The sequence below is a fragment of the Dermacentor andersoni genome, chromosome 6, assembly GCF_023375885.2.
Source record: "Dermacentor andersoni chromosome 6, qqDerAnde1_hic_scaffold, whole genome shotgun sequence".
NCBI classification, from domain to species: Eukaryota; Metazoa; Arthropoda; class Arachnida; order Ixodida; family Ixodidae; genus Dermacentor; species Dermacentor andersoni.
In genome coordinates, this window is record NC_092819.1 from 101961540 (window position 1) to 101980944 (window position 19405).

The window sequence follows — 19405 nt, forward strand, 5'->3', positions numbered from 1 at the left end:
CACGCAACGAATATAAAGAAAAGACACGGCCCACGTTTACCAGCAGTTACATAATATCACCATGGGTAACGCTGCTTGAACATTATTCATAGGCGAATCGTAAGTACGCACACACAAACGGAAGAGGTTTCAGCGGTGGCGCTGCTTACCACCCTTCATCGCTTCTACACGACGGGTTGCATTTCTCCGCCTCAACAGTACAGAGTGGACAGCGGCTGGAAATGGCGGTGTGCGGTGGTGGTGTACCTGTTGCATTTGGGATTTCACTGAGAGAATAAGAAGGAATCGACGATGGACTGCTACGCAAGTAAGTGTTCTAAGTGTCCTTTTTTGTTGGTGGTGCACGTCGCGCGTGCGAAATGCACTGCAATAGCCGGTGACGGGCTCAACTGTGTTGTGTGAACATGCCCTGTCAATGCCCTGTTACGACATTCCCGCTTGGCCATGAGGATTGATAAAGCCGCGGCATTGCGAGTCTGTGATAAATGGTGTAGCGTTTGTTGTGCTGATTTCATATAGAGTACATTGAGACGTGTAAGCAACATCAGCGACGATGTCGTCTGTAGCAGTTCGTTATCGGCTGTATGTGGCAGCTGGCTTACTGACGTTGGCATTCCAGTTTTGCAACGTGTTGTGATGTGTTCTTGGCATTCCAAAATAAAGTGAAGTTACTGTTCCCCTTAGCAATCTCTCACGGCGCGGTGTAACACTATGTTAGCCGTATTCGGCGACGCATTGCATCACAGCGAAATTCTATTTTTCCTTAAGCTTAGGACGCAGTGTGCTTGGCGTGCATAATCGCTGTGTTCATACCCGTAATTGAAAGACTGCTTGTGTATGAAGACCTCATAGAGCATGTTGCATGCGATGCCCCTACATCACAATGAATGGACGGTGTAGCGTGCTTGCTGCCGTAACCTCGTGCGATCTGCAGTGTTAGGTAACACTGGTGTAACACGGTGCCTTGGAACACTTTGGGATCGAGCCCGAGCAATCGTGCGCGATCGCACTTGAAAGTGTGCGCGTGATACCCATTAAGGGTCGCTGGAGAAGAAATTGATTATTTTGCTAGCTGGTAATCGGCATCAGATGTTCCGCGAATTTTTGTTTTTGTTTTGTTTTTACTCCAGACAGCTACCAGGCTGACTATCAACGTTCTGACGCAATACGTCAGCATTTAACGTAATCTGGGAGTGGATTGCCACGTAAATTTTGCCCATCTGCGGCCGTAATTGTAAAGCAAGTGCATGTGATAAGTAATTTTTAACGTAACCTTGACACAGAATAGCGGTGCCCGAAAGTGTAATGGACATCCAAAGTTACAAATGTCCCAAACTGGTATAAAAAAATCAAAAGGTGTGTCAACACTGATGTTAAAGGCTGGTTCTAATACTGACTGTCTCTACTTGCGTAGACTAATTTTCAGCATATAGGCATCAATACAATAATTATACTAAAATAAATGTGAGTTATGTAGAGCAAAATGTCTGCTGTTTTGCCGAATAGAAGGTGCTTCATGAAGTCTTTTTTTAAATGAGTTGAACGATACAATTGAAGACACCAAACGATACCACAGCAATCGGTAATTCGGTGACAAGCTTATGTGCAAGAGTATTTGTATATGAAAATGTTTTTGCTTTACTGCGGACGACCGGTCTGAAAATACCTGATATTATTTGCTTCAATTGCAGCTATTGCACCAGTGAAGGATGTCTGTGTGCCGGTTTGTGCTCAGTTTCTCAGCCAGCGGGCCTGAGAAAGTGTGCCACAGCAGTCTGTCTAGTGGTGCTCTTTGTTCTGGTAAGCTGTGCCATTCTATTGTATATCTGTCTTGCATATGCAGTCTTAATAGACAGTGACTGCAAATGTTGGTGGAATGACGAGGCCTATGAAAGTAGAGTAATTTTGCAGATGCATTCAAAGGATAATTGATGTTTTTGTTTTCCTGTGGCAACAAATTGGTTCAGTATGAGCACGTCGACTTGAAAGGGATATTGTTTCATACTTGACTTGGTTGCACATATGAGTGGTGTTTGAAAAACACTTATAGTGCCAGAGTTCAAGATTTGACGCACCAGATAAAACAGGCACAAATAAAATAAATGTTTGTCTAGTGTTGGCTTAATGAGTATGCAACAACACTGCACACTGATCGTTAGCACTGTCATGCATGGGCTCCATGGTAACTAAGATTAGCCACGAATAAGCTCACTGTGAGCTAGTGTTGAGCTAACTACAACAGGTGAGTATGCGATGATGTAATTAAGTGCAACATTGGAAGACAATGTAACAATGTAAAATTATAGCCTGAGCTCGCAGCTGCGTTGCGTGGTCAGGCGACCAAAAGATATGAATATTAAAAAGGGAACGAACAGTGCTACTGCCAGTCCGAAGTGACAGCGTTGTACACAGCAACATATTCCCTTTGTCCTGTCTGTAGCCCTGTTCGGTTCCCTCCTAAACATGCACCAAGCAGCCCAATTCAGAACGGTCCGGCAGGTTGATCTGAATACTTCAATTTGCCAAGCAGGTTAAGTGATGACACGCTAGCACAATGGGAGCTATTCTGAAAGTTATGTCTGCTAGGAAAATGTGTCATGAAGATACTTCACTGCTAAAAATTTGGTGTACAACTGCACAAAGCAGCATCAATAGCTATGTTGCTCCCCCATGTTGTGTCAAAGGTCTGTGCATGTTTTGTGAGATAATGCTTGAGTCGTCGGCCGGTTTGCCCTACATAATTGCGGCTGCAGGACAGTGGGATATTGTGAACAGCACCAACCGTAGTACCTATGAACTCCAGCACATACATTTTTATGTAAACTTCACATGTTGCCCTGGTCCGGTTAACATTTTGTACATGCCCAGATTGCTTGGCACTGAAAATAAAAAGGTAGTTTCAACTCTCTGAGCAATTTGCTTGAATTGATGGTTGCCTTTGTGTACAGATTGCATAACAGTCATAGGCCTTGGCTTTCTCGAAGTTGTCTGACCGGAGACGTCGGCTATGTTCAACTCCATTAAATGCTTCTTGGCAATGCATGCTAAAAGGCAGTGCAAACGCACTGTTAAAAACAAACATTGTATGTGGTTATGAAAGCTCCCCTCCACGTCTGGGTGGTACCAAGTGTTAAATGCGCTCTCCGGTGTTCCTGTAGCAACAACATGCTTCAGTGTTCAGGTGCACCAATAGAAAAGGTAAAAACACCTTTGAGTGCAGGGAATAGCTCCAGCTCGATGCTCACCACAGAAAATCTTCAGGCCCAGATAGTGGAGCTTGCCTTTCAGTAGTAGTTTTGCTTACTTGAACATGTGTGGCACTTTGTAGGAGACATCAAAAGTTGCTCAGCCACTTTAATTGCGACTTTTCACTGCTGAGAACACTGTCAGCTAGTCGTAAAACACTAGCTGCTGTAAGAACCAGCGTAGTAAAGGTATTCTGCTTCATTGGAAACTTTCTACCCTATATGACGTGAAGTAAGGCTACTAAAAGGGTTGAGTGATTTGTTTTCTGTCTTCTCTACAGTGCTAGATGAGCTCATGAAAGGGGGAAAACTACATTTCAATAGATGAAGTGCCAACAGAGACAGCACAGTCAGAAAGAACAAAGACAGGACAAGGTGCCACTTGCAACTGTTTATTGAGGTCAAAAGCACTGAATATATAACCATGGGGAGAGGGGGGAAGAAAAAAAAAAGAAGCACTGATTATGTGAACGTGCATGTGCAAAAATATGGAAGATATATATGAAGGGAATCATAAGATTAACCAAAATCTAAAACTTATCTAAAAACATGCGTTCATTTCTGTAAATAGTCGGAGACGGTGTCGACACAGGCGTCCCCTCTTTTCTTAGTCTGGTTGGCCTCCAAAAGTTCACGTGCCACAGTGTCTTTGCTTTTAAACATGATTGTTGTATCAGGAAGCCTTGCTTCACGTAATTGCTTATTCTCATTCTCACATGCCTTGCAATGAAGCAGCAAGTTTGAGCCATAACCATTTTTGAGTGAAAGCTTGTGCTCCTGCAGGCGTTCATTAATACGTCGGCCAGTTTGTCCGGTTTACTCCTTCCCACACTTCAGCGGTATGCAGTATACGACGCCTTCTCCGTACTTCACAAAAGGGTTTGTGTGTTTACTAGAACACTCTACTTTCTTAGTCATCATATCCAATCAGACGGCACAAAGTAACAAGTTTTTGGGGCTCGGAAGAAACCACAGGAATTTTGTATTTCACGATGACATGTTTAAGATTATACGCTGCTTTGTGAGAATACGGTATCACCACTGGTTTAGCTTTCTTTTCCAATGTTTGACCTTCTTCACTGCTTCAGTTTCTTTCTTTTTGCACCTCTTTCAACGCCTCTGAAACTTTGCTCAAAACCAAACAAGGAAAGCCAGCTTTCTTCAACTTCAAAATCTGTTCGTCAAAGGTGTTGTGTGCTTTATGACAGCACATTTCTTTAAGGGTAAATTCAAGGCACATGGTGGCAATCGCACGTTTAACAGTCTTGGAGTGCATAGTCTTATACTGCAACAATTAATTGCAGGGTCGGTATACCGACCTCGTGCCCGCAAGGAATTTCAGCCGTATCCAGTGGCTATACCATATTCTCACGAAGTGGCGCGTAATCTTAAACACGTCGCCGCAAGATATAAAAATCCTGTGGTTTTTGCTGCGCCCCGAAAGCTTGCTACTTTGTGACGCCTGATTGGATCTCATGACTCTAAAAGTAGAGTGTTCTATTAAACATACAAATCCTTTTGTGAAGTGTGAAGAAGCGGTCGTATACCGTGGAAGTGTGGGAAAGAGTATATCGGACAAACTGGCCGATGTATTAGTGAACACCTGTGGGAGCACAAGCTTTCGCTGAAAAATAGTTATGGCTCAAACTTGCCACTTCATTGCAAGGCCTGCAGGAATGAGAATAAGCAAGTATGTGAAGCAAGGCTTCATGATACAACGATCGTGCTTAAAAGCAAATACACTGTGGCACGTGAACTGTTGGAGGCCAACCAGGTTAAGAATAGAGGGGATGCCTGTGTCAGCATGCCTGTGTCTGAATATTTACACAAATGAATGCATGTTTTTAGATAAGCCTTAGCTTTTGGCTAATCTTATGATTCCCTTCATCTTCTGTGTTCTCGTGCGTGCGCCTTCACACAAGCAATGCTTCTGTTTTTTTCCTCCCCTTCTCCCCATGGCTATATATTCAGCTGCTTTTGACTCAACAAACAGTTGCAAGTAGCGCCTTGTCCTGTCTTTGTTCTTTCTTACTGTGTTGTCTCTGTTGGCGCTTCATCTTCTGAAAGCTCTGCACCAAGTAGCCCCACAACGTGTTCTACTGGAAAACTACCACTAGACAGTGATCTTCCATTTCTTGACCTCATTGTTTTCTTTGGTGAGTGTCATGTGCACTGCATCTATGCCCCGTCTTTTAAGGAGAGAATTCTGCCTTTCGCATCAATGCACTGTTCGGCTGTGAAGCTCTGTCACAGAAGCACGAAATAGCATCCTCAACAAGTTGAGGAGAACTTCTATACCCAGGTCTAACATTGGCCTACAGTGGTGTGACCACTGTTAGATCACATTCAGAAGGTCAGCCATAGTCTCAAGAAGACTATTGGGAGAGCTAGAACATTTATTTGTCACGTCAAGCAATCTAGGTTCAAAAAGGTGAATCAGACCAGGCCTTGGCGCAAAGTTTAGCAAGAGGCACATGCAGCAGTTCAACTGTGTGGTTGTTTACAACATCCCGCTGCCCTGCAGCTGCAACTAGGCAAGACAAATAGGCCTAATATTTATTTGTGTGTGTGTGTGTGTGTGTGTGTGTGTGTGTGTGTGTGTGTGTGTGTGTGTGTGTGTGTGTGCGTGTGTGCAATTAACCAAAAGTCTTAGCCTGCGCTCGTGTTGTTTGGCCTTCTCCCGTCTTTTCGTGTTGTCCCCAAGTAATCAGTCGGTGTCACATTCTTATAGAATTTGCAGTTATGAGATTCATGCTTGGAACATGATCAGAAGCTACCAAATGGATGACATAATCCCTCTACATGTGTTGGTGTAGATTAATGTGTCTCTGCAGTAGGGGCAGGGCATCATATACGCTTGTTTAGCACTTATGCACTTTTGTTTCCAGAGCTTGTGACACAGTGATTCAAACTATGTCTGTGAAAACAGTGCTGCACATTGCCAGGAAATGTTACAACACTTGTAGGTGAAGCTCGGTGTTGTGAGAGGTTATAGAAACTTGCTTTCAACTTGCTTTTTGCAAGTTTCTTGAGCATTTTTTAAAAATGCTTCTCTAACTCCCGCGTGCATTGTGTTCATGACTCGCTATGAAACTGTCATCAAGTATGTCCTTTATGCCATCCGTTTCTAAAGATAACATGAATATAATTAACCCTTTGAGGGTCGATCTTTTTCGCCATATCCGACCGCCCAGGGTCGATTTTTTTTATTGCAGATTGCAATTCTTAGGGACTTATTTTGAAAAAAAATTACCATAATTTTTCTAGGGTGTCCGTAAAGCGAGAAAAAATTATTTTGTGTTGGTATATATGTACTCTTTATTCATGAATAACAATAATAAAAAAGGAAATAAACCTATAAGAGTAAAAAATTTTAATACATTGTTATAGTTCAAGGCTTTAAAAATGTCCACACGAGAATACTTCGCAAGACTGAAATGTTCCTGCTCTTACACTAATATGTACTATTATGAGCAATATGAAAGGGAACACAGGAACGCGTAGAAAACACCCTCAGACCCAGCTATGTGGGTAATACGCAGCGGCCACCATCGGAAACAAAGTGGAAAGGGGGACGCTGTTCTAACAACTGTTCGCACTCCCGCCATGCGTCTGCAAAGTACGGAATTTCGCATCGCCAGCAGACAGTGATAACACTGTTCGATATTGCGTCACTCGTAACCTTTTGCGTCGAATCGTTAGAAAAGATAGCACTGTTCCGGACTTCGATATTGATTTATGGTAAACCTTCTAAACCGGGAAAAAATGGTCTTTAAGGGTGAGTTCAAAATAAGTTTATTGGCGCTTGCCGAATATTAAAGAGATATTGAAGCAAATGAAATAAGGCAATAGCGTTATCGCAGCTTATCCTCATCCTTTGTTTTGTTCGTTGGTGGCCTAATAATGCGTCATGCCACCGTCGACTTGAACGACGGCCTCCATTCTTTGAGGCAAAGACGCGTAGAGAGCCTCGATGAATGCGGTATCACGCTGATGGCGCCTCCACTCATGTTCTATTGCTTCCCATAGTTGGTCGGAGTTCGCCAATTCTAGTGAGCTCTTCGAAAGGTTCACTCTCATACGGCCCCAAACGTGCTCCATAATGTTCATGTCAGCACCCTTCGCGCACCACTGAAGTTGCATTACCCCTCGCTCTTCCAAAAGGCGCGCCACGTCCTCCGATGTGTGAACGGGAGACAAATCCTGCTGGAAAAAATAACACCCATCCGGGTGCGGCCCGTTCAACACATAGGGGATCATCTGGTGCTCGAGCAGAGTGCAATACGCAGCACTGGTGAACCTCCCATCAGTTCTCACCAGTGGGCCTAGGCCCGCATGGGAAATCGCCCCCCAGACGTTCACAGACATGCGTCCACTGGCGGCCACCTCCTGGATATTCTGCGGACTAAAGCGTGTGTTTGCGGTCCACCGCACTCTCTTTCGTTGGTCCCAGCGGCTCGAGAACGTGGACTCATCAGAGAAAACTACATACTTCTACCCACTCTCGCTCCAGCTGCGGTGTTCAGTAGCGAACCTCAGCTGAGCCGGTTTGTTGGCTGCGGTGAGCAGAGGTTTCTGTGCGGCGATGCGACTTCGCAGTCCTGCTTCTCTAAGCCTTCATCGTACCATGCTGTCGCTCAAGTTGTTCAAGCCAAGAGCACCTCGAACGTCCTTTGCACTTTGAAATGGTTTGTCCCTGACGGCAGCCACGATGCAAAGGTCTTGCTCGTTCGTTGTTGATCGAGGTTGTGTGCAGTGCGGCGCATCGTTTATGTGTCCTTCGTCTCGGTAAGCCTGGATAATCCGGTTGACCGTTTTCATTGGGCGGCTTGTCACGAGAGTAATATTGCGCTGCGTATAACCTCTTTTAGACATTTCTATTATATCTTCCCGCTCTTTAAGAGGCACTCGAGGCATCTTGAGGCTACAAATTAAGAGTTGACTGCTCTGCGTAGGCCACTGCAGTGTGCGACGTGAATTTTTCTGAATGAACTTCGTGCAACAAAGTTGCATGAGAGACAGTTTGTCAATGTTCTATTCCTCTGTCGTCATTGGTTCGAGCGTCGCCGCTGTTCGAGGTGCCACTGACAACCGAGTGTGTCGATTCAAATAAAGAATCCGTTTGAAATACAGGGCAAACTTTTTCTCGGAGTACTATCAAGCGGTTGCACGAAGAAAAAAAAGAGAATGAAAGAAAAGAAAGTAAATCGGTGTAAGTCACTGGCGACGACCACCGTCTTATCGGCTGTTGGACGATCCATGACGTAAGCTGCTCCTTTATAGAAATGCCAGCGTGGTGGGAGTGCCAACAGTTAGTGGAAGAGCGCTCTCCTTTCCCCCTTCGTTTTTCACAGCGCCATCCGCGTATCGCTCCGAGTCTGTTTCAAGGCCACGTGTTCCTGTGTTCCCTTTCATATTGCTTATGATAGTACATCCATAGCGTAATCGAACTGTGGGGTTGTGTGCCCATCAAAAAAGCAAAACGTGTGACAAACTTCCACTAATCTTCATCTTATCACCAACCAGATGCAATTAGTTTTCACGAGTCTCAAAAAAAGAAAAAGAAAGGAGCAACAGAAGCGCATGCACGGCAGCATCCTTCTATGCGCACCCCTGCGAGCACTAAATGAGCGAGAAACAAGCAGTAGCCTTTTGAGCGACTAGTAACGAGATAGCCATCAGTTTTGCAAGCACAAGAAGCCGAAACCGCCCGAGAAAACAAAACCCAAACCGCCACCCGCCCACGCGCACGCCAATGCACAAGCGGTAGTACGTAGACGCGCAGGAGCAAACTAGCGCTATAACAAACCATGCAACGAAAACTGATAGAACGAGGCGTGCAAAAGAAATTTCCTGTATTTCCACATAGTGGCAGCACATGACAGAAAAGGTTAGGAAATTGTTGCGCTTATTAAACCTACAGACAGCGCCGTAAATATATGGCTTCGACCATTTTTGTACTTCGCGGTGCGGTATATTTACTTCATTGACCCTCGAAGGGTTAAGGAGTCATGCTCCTTGAAACAATTTCCCGTAACAACATTGTAAAATACCACCTGAGGGTCTTGCATCTCTTACATCTGCTGTTTTTCACATCATAATTTAATAAAACTGCATTTAGTAGCTGCACAGCACAGGCCCCATTTTGTTTTATCACACTTCTTTGTCTTTTCTCCCCGTGCCCCGGGTCTTGTTTCAACAACTGCTATCTGCAGGCTGTCATAAAATTGCTTCAACATTGTTGACAGATTCCAATATTTTTTTCGAACCATTCTATCATGTGATCTAAAGAAAATTAACTTGATTAGCCTGACATGAAGATGAATTCGAAATAATTTATTTATTGTACTTGCTTGGTAGCACTGAAATGTTTCTTTAATCAATATAATACTTACAATTCACCTTTGTATTGCTGGGTACCGGTAGAGATATGGTTGGTTATTCACCAGAAAGGATCCCGAATTTTCCACCTTCTTAGTATACGTTAGACACTCACTTGTTGCACTTCACAAAGAGCAACTTGTGGTTGCTAGGAAATAAAGGTTTACTGAGAATTTTCATGCATCCAATTTGATTCTGTGTACTAGCATGTTTGTATTAGCATGTATTTCATAGAGTTGAGGCTCCATAAAAGTACATTCTGTCATTCAATGTCTGTGACATGGTTAAGCAGGTTGACCATATCTTATTAGAACTTCCTATGTTGTGGGGCACTTGTTTGCAACTTAAATTATGTGGTTTGGTGCTGTCAGTGTAAGCCTAATGTCGTTTTTTGTTCTCCCAGGAAGGACGCAAGCATTGCTGAGGAGCCATTTGACCTGCCGCCACACTAATATTGTATTTGGTAAGGTCTATTACAGATCTTATTTCGTGTAGTATGTGCTATAATTGTGTACAATATGTTCAAAACTTCAGTAAGTGGGCTGTTCGACAACAGGTGTTTACAAATTAATAATTATAAAAGGTGTTCAAGGTCATTAGTGATACAATTGCTGCTCACTGCTGAATTTTTTTCCGAATTAAATGATGAGCCATCCAGCAAGTGCGGCTCTCCTGGCTAATTATACAAACTTTCAAATACGGTTAATTTTTTATCACAAGTGTACAGCAGTCGGGGACAACTGTTCACAGCGACAATTTCATAATATTTACTTACATGCATAAGTGAGTCAAAGGTCAGGTGTACTTATGAAGTTTTATGAAACAAGTTCATCATCATATTGCTTACTTCATTGAAAAGTTTTTCGCGGAATTCTCACTTCTATGAACAGATCAACAGTTGTCGAACGATGGTCGTCTCTATAGCCAATGTTTGGGCAAGAGGCTTGTCTTCAGCGCACTAACAAGACACTTCTTTGCCATGCAGCTTGAGCTGATCAGTATGAAGAGATTACATAGGATAGGAACACAAAGCATTAGTGGGCCTCTTCGGTTATCAGTCCTTGACAGTCCTGGACTGCTTAGCACTGCTGTCCCGCATTCGATTTTCTCAATCAGCTTCGGAAGCCCCATCCACCAGTCCGAGAGCAGCTAGTATCGCATTCGTTTTACCAGAAGTCACAGACTCTGCGGACTCTCAGAGCTGTCAGCAGATATTTGTTCAGACATATGCAAGTAGCTAGCAGACGGTGGCTGTCTTGAAAAGATGCACGCGGGCTTGACGCCATGTTTTAAAAGAGGCTGTGTGTTTATGTGTACTTTGTGCGTTCCAGACAGCAAATATCATGCACTCAGCTATTGCTTCCGTTAAATCGATGCTTCGTGTGCCATAATGCGAGGTTTTCATGAGTGGTCTAATTGCTGCAACCTTAGTCCTTGTGTTTTTTAAGACAAAGCACAGTGATCAGGCGCAAATGCTTGCTTTTCTTGATGTGTTTCGTGAAATCTGTAATGCTCATTGCTATATGCATAGTAAACAGGTAGATTTCGCTTTTCAGATGAGTGAAACTGGTGGACGAGGAAACGTATCATATTGCATGTAGATATTTCATGCTGGTAGCTGGCGTGGCATACAGGGTGTTTCACGTAACTTGAGCCAAACATTGAATATATGCAAATGCCACGTAACTGGACAGAACCAAGGTAATGTTGTTTGCCCTCGCTTCGAGATACTCATATTTTTTTCATTTTGCCAGATTAAATAATTAGTATTCGGTAATTAATCAACTTCTCAAATATTATGATTAATACATGCTACATAAAAGTGTTTTTCTTAGCGTGAAAGAAGCCTGCAAATACACACTAAATCGATGCGTGACTGTCCATTCGCAGCACTTTGCGTGTATTCGCGAGCTTCTTTCTCGAAAAAACACTTCTACGCAGCATGTCTCGAACAACAGAAAGCTGTATGGGGAGCTTTTCATGTTGCTCTCCAATTTTCTCATGGACACTTCTAATCTAATTATAATATTTGAAAGGTTGATTAATTAACGAAGATGAAATATTTATTTTGGTGGAATGAAAAAATATCTGAGTATCTCCAAGTGACGGCAAACAACATTACCTTGGTTCTGTCGAGCTACGTCACATTTGCATATTTTTATTGTTTGGCTCAAGTTACGTGGGACAACCTGTATAATCAGAGCTTCACCGATTGCTGTTGACATGTGTGCTGATCCCTTCTGTTAACCAAATTCGAAATTTTGCTTTTGGATGTTCAGGATTAGTAGACAGTGTAGACGTGCTCTGTCCTAGACGCACGTCAGGCCTTCAGTAGACGGTTTCACGTGCTTTGAGGATATCGGCCTGTGCTTTGTGGGTGAACAGTGATGTGGCACAACCGTGTTTTTGCTTATTTTTGTGTGGCAATGACGCTTAAATTTACAGGAAATGAATGAGCTGGCTTAAATACAGCAGTTAAGGGGCCCGAAGAGCGAGAGCACGATGTAAACTGAGCTTTGTTAACATGTTCAATGTGCTCAGGCTGCGATTCCATTATGCAAGCTTTATGGTTGTGTCGGCGACATGGCCTCTGAGACTGCACCATTTTGATGACGACGCTACTGAATTTGCTGGGTAGGGTGCTATCCACAAGTAGCTAAAAGCACGAGGTCACGAGATTGAATCCCGTCCACGCTGGCTGCATATCAATGGGGGCAAAATATGAAAACACCCATGTACTTAGATCTAGGTGCACGTTAACGAACCCCAGGTGGTCGAAGTTTCCGGAGTCCTCCACTACGGCTTGCCTCATAATCAGAAAGTGGATTTGGCACGTAAAACCCTATTAGTTTAAGTAGCTAATAGCAGACAACAGCAGCCAGGAGAGCGGCTTCCAATCACGGTGCTTTCAAACAAAACCTCGGACAGTCCCAGGCAGCGGGATCACATGACTGTGATGCGCCCTTCTGTCAATGCTTGCCAGACCAGAAGCCGCAGGTGGTTTGCGGACAGTCTGGGACTGCATAATTGAAGGGGCGCAGTGCTCTCACATACATTATGTCCACTGCGGCACGAAGGCCTTTCCTAGTAATCTGTAAATATATATGGCTTGCGCCAACTGACTCCATCCTATGCTTGCATATTTACAAATTTCGTCATGGTGCCTAGTTCTTTACCGTCCTCAAAAGCGCCTTTTTTTTAATTTATCATGCATATCATTTTTTGGCGTTCCGTTGCTTGTTGAGCAAGCCTTCATTCTCAAGCTCCATTTTTATCATGCCAGGTTTCAGTCTCTGTTAGTTTTAGCACAATGCAATGATGGTACTTTTAAGACTAATGGTAAGCTATAGATGGTGACTCAGTAATGTGTGACTTAAGTCTTCTAAACAATTTATAGTCTTTAAATTTTCTTCTACTGATCCAGGACTCCTGTGGCTAATTGCCTTAAGTAACATACTTCATTGCCTTCTTGCCCTAGAAAATATAACTGGTGCCTTCTTGCAGGCCTTTAAAGTGGCATGTGTACTGCAGACAGTAGGGCATGTTCCGAGCCTGGCGACAATGAAATTAACCTTAGTTTTCCAAGAAAAAAAAAGGTGTCTCTGCAAAAAACAATATAGAATGACCTGTTTAGTTAGAAGCATTTTCCCTGGATTTTGCCGAATCTGCATTTTGGATAGACCCGAAGGAAATAGTGTTGTCGCTGCGGCTTTAAAAATATTTTGTACCAGACTGCAGGCCAATAGCATTAATTCCAACCAATTACCTCAGAGTATCCCCACTATGGTATAAAGAAGGAAAATTTTGGAACGAAACATTGCACAAATTGACCAAAGTTTTTTTTCTTTGCATTTACTAACAGCGCAGAATTTGGCCATCCTGTTGCCATGAGTCGTAGAAATTTGAGCAAATAGCTCTGTCCTCATTGGCTCTCAAAATCTACGGGAAGTGCTCATGTTTAGGCATGTTAATGAATTACTCTACTTTAAAATTTTTTAGTAGAGGCTGGATTCATTTCAGAAATTTCCCGAATTAAGCGCATTCACATGAAGCAATGCAATCTGGAAAAATATGTTGCATTATTTGTTTCGTTATGGGATTGCAAGTCAAGAAACGGACAGAATAAACAGTACTGCCTGCCAGAGCCATGTATGGGGTCCAGGCATAATTGCAGGCTTCTTAACAAAAAGGGCAAATTTTTCGGTGAACACAGTGCAATATTATAACTTTTTATGAAGCTGGGAAGGGTATGTTGATGCATTCACGACCGTAACTTTCAATTTTCACTGCTTGAGTAAAAAGAATATTACACATTGGTACTTCTTCCGTGACACAACAAACCATATCCGAAAGGGGCTGACAGCTGTCGTGACACAGTTGTGGTGCAAGCATGGTTTTTTGTATTGTTGCTATTGTTGCTATTCTACCAGCCTGTCAGCTGGACAATATCTTTGGCTTGCTTGTTCTGCGTCGGAAGTAAACAACATGCATGGTTTGCGCTTGTTTCAAGAGTGCTTCATTGTTTTGGGAAACAGTAAAATCTGCAAGGTTGTTTAATGGAGCAGTGAAAGTTGAAAGCTATGGTCTGCAGTATGTGGCCATGGCAGCTCTACCTAAATATGGGAGATGTAATCTCCAAATGTCATAATGTGCACGTGACATCTTTGGCTGTTCCAAGCAAACCATCAATTGACTTGGGTCCTTTCTATTTGAAGCTTTTTATGCTATAAGGCTACGAATGAATATATATCAACATGGCTGAGTCTGAACCATTTCTTTTGACAAGAGCACTTGTAGTGACAGTTGTGAATACGAAATCATTGTTTATCTGAGTAACAATAGCGATGATGATAGTAAATAATTGAACAGCCTTAATTGATTGGTGCTTCTTTCTTTTCAGGCAAAGCCGAAGGCCTCTGCAAGCAGCCAGTCATTCCAAGTCTCAACCAATCCTTCCTCTAGTCAGCCAATTTCTAGTGTCTATGCGGAAAGGACTTGCGCAAGAGTGTACACGGGACACTAAAAAAGCGACAAGGACAGGCGTAAACTTCCAACCGGTGTTCATTACAAAAAGGTATGTATATGTACTCTTGCACACTTGATCATAATCTGTTACAAACGTGCAAGTCAACATGGTCATCACAAATAAACGAGTGCACCAAGGCCTAAGGCGGCTTCCCGCATACAGACCCCAGATATTCAAATTCTTTAACAGTCAGTGCTACATATAGGGATGGCTTGCTAATGTAGTTGCATTCTGCAATAGCCGCTGCCTCAATGATGAGTCTAGTGTTTTCTTTCACACTGCTTGCTATTATTTCTGTTTTTAAAACAGTCGATGACATCTGCATTGGGAGCAATGGATTCCAAGGAAACCTTCTTTCCCTTTTTGTACATTCCGATTATGTTCCTGTAGTCTCAAGTTTAGGGAACTTCCTATTTGTCCCACGTAACGCTGCCCGCAGGAAAGAGGTATGCTATACACTATTCCTCTTGAGCATTTGATGAAACCCTTTCTGTGCACAATGTTGCATGATTTTGATTGTCTGCTGACAGGGCTGGTTTTGGCACATAACTCAGCTTGCGGGGCGTGGAAGAAATGACCAAGACTGCAGTCCTTTGGCTTATTTTCTTTATTTACACCTATGTGATACTGTTCGCAGGAATCTAGCAGTCATCCCATACATTCACGCTATCTTGCATAAACTAAAGAAAATAGACCAAAGGGCGGGAGTATAGGTCGTTTTTCCCGCACCCAACAAGTTATCTCAGTTATGTGCCAAAACCAGCCCTGTCAGCAGACAATCAATTTCATGCAACATTGCTCACAGAAAAGCTTTCGTGAAATGCTCGGGGAAGTAGTGAATAGCACACCTCTTTTCTGTGGGCAGCGTTACGTGGGGCAAATGGGAAGGTGCCTAAATATGAGACTACAGGAACATAATACAAAAGTACAAAAGGGAGAGAGGGTTTCCATTGAATCCACAACTCCCAATGCAAATGTCATGCACTCTGAAAAAACAGAAATAATAGCAAGCAACGCACAAAAAAGCACTAGGCCCATCATTGAGGGGGCAGATATCGCATAAGGCAACTGCGTTAGCAAACTATCCCTAGCGTTGACATTAAAGAAGTTGCATACCTGGGGTCTGTATGTGGGAGGCCGCCTTAGGCCTTGGGGCGGCTTTAGTGTGCTCTTGTAACTGATTATGATCAAGTGCACAAGAGTATATATACATGCCTTTTCGTAATAAACACCAATTGGAAGTTCGCACCTGTTCCTGTCACTTTTTTAGTGTCCCGCGTTCACTCTTGCGCTGGTCACTTCAGCATGGAATACCAACTAGCCCAGTCTCACACCCTGCTTTTTTCAGTAAAGCAGAATAAACACAGGTTTTTTCAGATTCAAGTGGCTTGTTGTTTCTCGAACACAAATCTGTATGTATGCTGTGTACATGTTGGGTGTAGAACTCAAGTGCAACATGACAACATTGACACGAAGAATAAGCGGTGTAGAAAACAATGACACTAGGAGGAAACATGCAAACACAGCACGTTCTGTGTGGTGTATTTCCTGTGTGCTATGATTTCTGCCCCATTTCCAGCTATATCTTAAATGATGTTGCACATTATCCACATTGTAATGTACGACTTGGGTGGTTCATTGCCCAAAATAACTTATTCCAATGAACGAAACAATTTGGCTCGAGAACACGAGCATTCAAGTCCCCGTTTCTTCATTACCAAAGTACGGTCATGTACTATAATCGCAAGTACGGGGCTCAATTTACAGCATTTCCGTTTTACAGAACTCACCGTTTTTCTTATTTGCAAAATACGGTCAATTCTGTGATCACAACTACGGAGCTCACCGTTTTCCATTTAACGGAAATAATTTTTACGGCCTGTCCGTTCTACGGAAACACCGTTTTCCATTTAACGGAAATAATTTTTACGGCCTGTCCGTTCTACGGAAACACCGTTTTCCATTTAACGGAAATAATTTTTACGGCCTGTCCGTTCTACGGAAAGACCGTTTTTCATTTAACGGAAAAGTGTCCGGCAACGTTTTACCTGCAACTTTGACCGTAAACTGAAGAAATTTTTTTTACAGTGTATGACAACCCACTTGGTCGCTCCACCACTTATATGGGTGTCACACGGTGCACTTTTCATCGCGGTCTAGCCCGATCCGGATCGAATTTCTCGGTCGCGATTGGCTTCTTGGCTCAATCTGCGGAAGGGAGCCAATCGCGGTCCAGAATTTCGATCCAGATGGAGCTCGATCGCAATCGAAAATGGCCTTGTGGCACCGGTATTACCCGCTTTCGCCCAGCTTTAAAATCTTTGATAAGCTAATGCGTCTCATAATTGCTCCGGCTACAGACGCTGCAATCACTGCCATGAGGAGTATGCACCTTATGTTGTGTCGAGAGCGATAAACCCGCGCTGACGACGCGTGCTCACAGAACGAAGGACTTCCAGAGAGACGCTTCTACCTGCAAATGCACAGCCCAAATCTGACGCATGCTGCGTGCATAGAATTCCCAGAAGCGGTCTTTATCATAATAACGCACTACAGAAGCAAGAAGTCGTTGTAGCGCAAGTAAACAAGGACAAAGAAGAGGACAGGACGACGCGGGTACTAACTCAGAACTGGTTTATTAGGTCGCCCCAGAAATAACGGGAAATAATAGATTATTCCTTCCTGTTTCTCTGGGGCGACCCAATAAACCAGTTGTGAGTTAGCGTTCCTGGTGTCCTCTCCGCTTCTTTGCCTGTGTTTATTTGCGCTACGACGGCTTCAATGTACGTCGACGAACTCGCCCAGGAAGAAGCTTTACTACAGAAGCAAGATTTAACACGCTGCGTGCACAAACAGCTAAATCCAGAAGCGGGCTTCACTATAATAAGATACATATTGTGGAGAAGCCAGCTTTGATGCATGTTGCTGGCACTAAAAATTTGGACAGAACTCAACTGCAATTGCTATCAAAATGTGCGAATAGCCGAAGCGCGTCACGTATGAGCGTGCCGGTATCTTCTCGCGCTCTTCACTCTGGACGCGCTGCGCCCTCTGGCAGCGCCGCAGTGGAGTCCGCGCGTACCCAGTAGCAGACAGTGACCCAAGGTAACATCAAAGAGGTTTATTCAAAGAGCGGTACATTCTCAGTGGTGCGTGCCCACGCGAACGGCACTCATTTTTTGGTGGGAAATGTGGCTAGCTAGATAGCCGGAAAGAAAACTGGTCTTAGTATGCCAAGAATGCTATTCGCATCATTTGATTCCACACAAAGATACACGCGGTGAGGAAAACTATCGCGCAGGGCGCGCGTACGAACTTTTACTTTCAGAAGCGGCCTGCGCCACAATAAGATGCCAATAGGGGAGAAGCTGGTGTTGATGCACGCTGTGCGCACGGACATTGAATCGCAAAGTAGGGCTTCGCCACATAAATACACATACTGTAAAGAAGACAGCTTTCGCGTACTGCGTGAATGATCTCTTGATTTCAGAAGCGGGCTTCCCCACAATAAAACTATTATACCAGGGAAGCCAGCTTCGATGCGTATTGCGTGCATAAATATTTGATTCCTAAAATGGGTTTCGCCACACAAAGACAAATATAATGGAGAAGCTAGCGTTTACGCGCACAGCGTGTAATATCTTACCTGCATATCTTACTACTCCTGTTGTGTACAGGCGGGGCGTATAGCTAGATTTGGTTCAATGGCACGTGCTAAAAAAGTCAGGTCCTTTAATCTACTTATGAAAGCCGTGGAAGATGAGCTTACTGACTAGTGACCGCGGCAACACTACGCCATGTTTTTTTTTCTCAAATTATGGCGAAGGACATGTCAATTGGAGCTATGAGCAGATTAAGGTGTCCGACCGTACGGACTGCACGTACAACTGGTAAATTTGTTCGCGGTCCCTTGGGCTGCCGATCGCTCGAACCAGTTCACCGGTGTCTTGTAGGCGGCCGCAGAGCGTAGCGAAAAAATTTAGAGTGACCCGACTGGTTAGGTCGAAACTTTGGTTTCCGCTTTGACGAAAGGCAATAGCAGCGAAATGAACTGACGTAAAAGATCCGCTGGCAAGTTTATTACAGCGCTTAGCAGGCCGTTTCCTGGGCCGGAAAGGCGAGCCGCGTTGAGAGAGAGAGAGAGAGAGAGAGAGAGAGAGAACGGAATACATTATTTTTCTGTTGGGTTTTTCCTTGCTGCGGTTATTCTGGCCGGACGCGATCGATACTGACGGCTGCTCGTACGAGAGCGGCATTCCAAACTGCCGTTGATCTGAAAACATCGCCGCATTCCAGCGCCACAGAAATTGGCTTTCACCGCTGAGATATATGCGCACCGTGCCTAAGCGAATACCCACACTTTTGGCGGTCCTCATCTAGCATGCGCCGGTTGGGCTAGGTGTTACTGTTCACAGTGTTCGACGCCGGTGTTGGTGCCCACCGTGATAGGAATGAATAGAGTTCTGGTCATTATGGCTTTCCAGTCACTGTTCAGGAGAGTTGTTGAGGAGGTCCAACTTCCAACAGCTTGCCTGGTTTAAACTTTGCTACCCCCCTCCCCCCCCCCTTTTCTTTACTACCAATTCTTCATTCAAGCGCATGTCAGGTATTACGATAAACTCCGCGTAGAGCCCACAATCCTGAAAGACTAGTATTTTTGTAGAACAGTTGACAAAATGACATAAACATATTTTTCTGTACTTCATTACATTCTTACATCATTCAATTCAATTAATTCAGCAATCTGCTTAAT

General features: G+C 43.8%; 1 protein-coding gene and 1 long non-coding RNA gene across 2 annotated transcripts in view; both read left to right on the plus strand.

Moving 5' to 3' along the window:
• Positions 1-19405, plus strand: part of LOC126522644 (uncharacterized) — a 40969-nt gene that overhangs the window by 10653 nt on the left and 10911 nt on the right. The gene's annotated exons all lie outside the window — the stretch shown is intronic.
• Positions 194-16030, plus strand: LOC140218996 (uncharacterized). The gene is made up of 4 exons (XR_011895248.1): positions 194-307; positions 1692-1800; positions 10030-10089; positions 14527-16030. It is a non-coding gene; the product is annotated as an uncharacterized lncRNA (long non-coding RNA).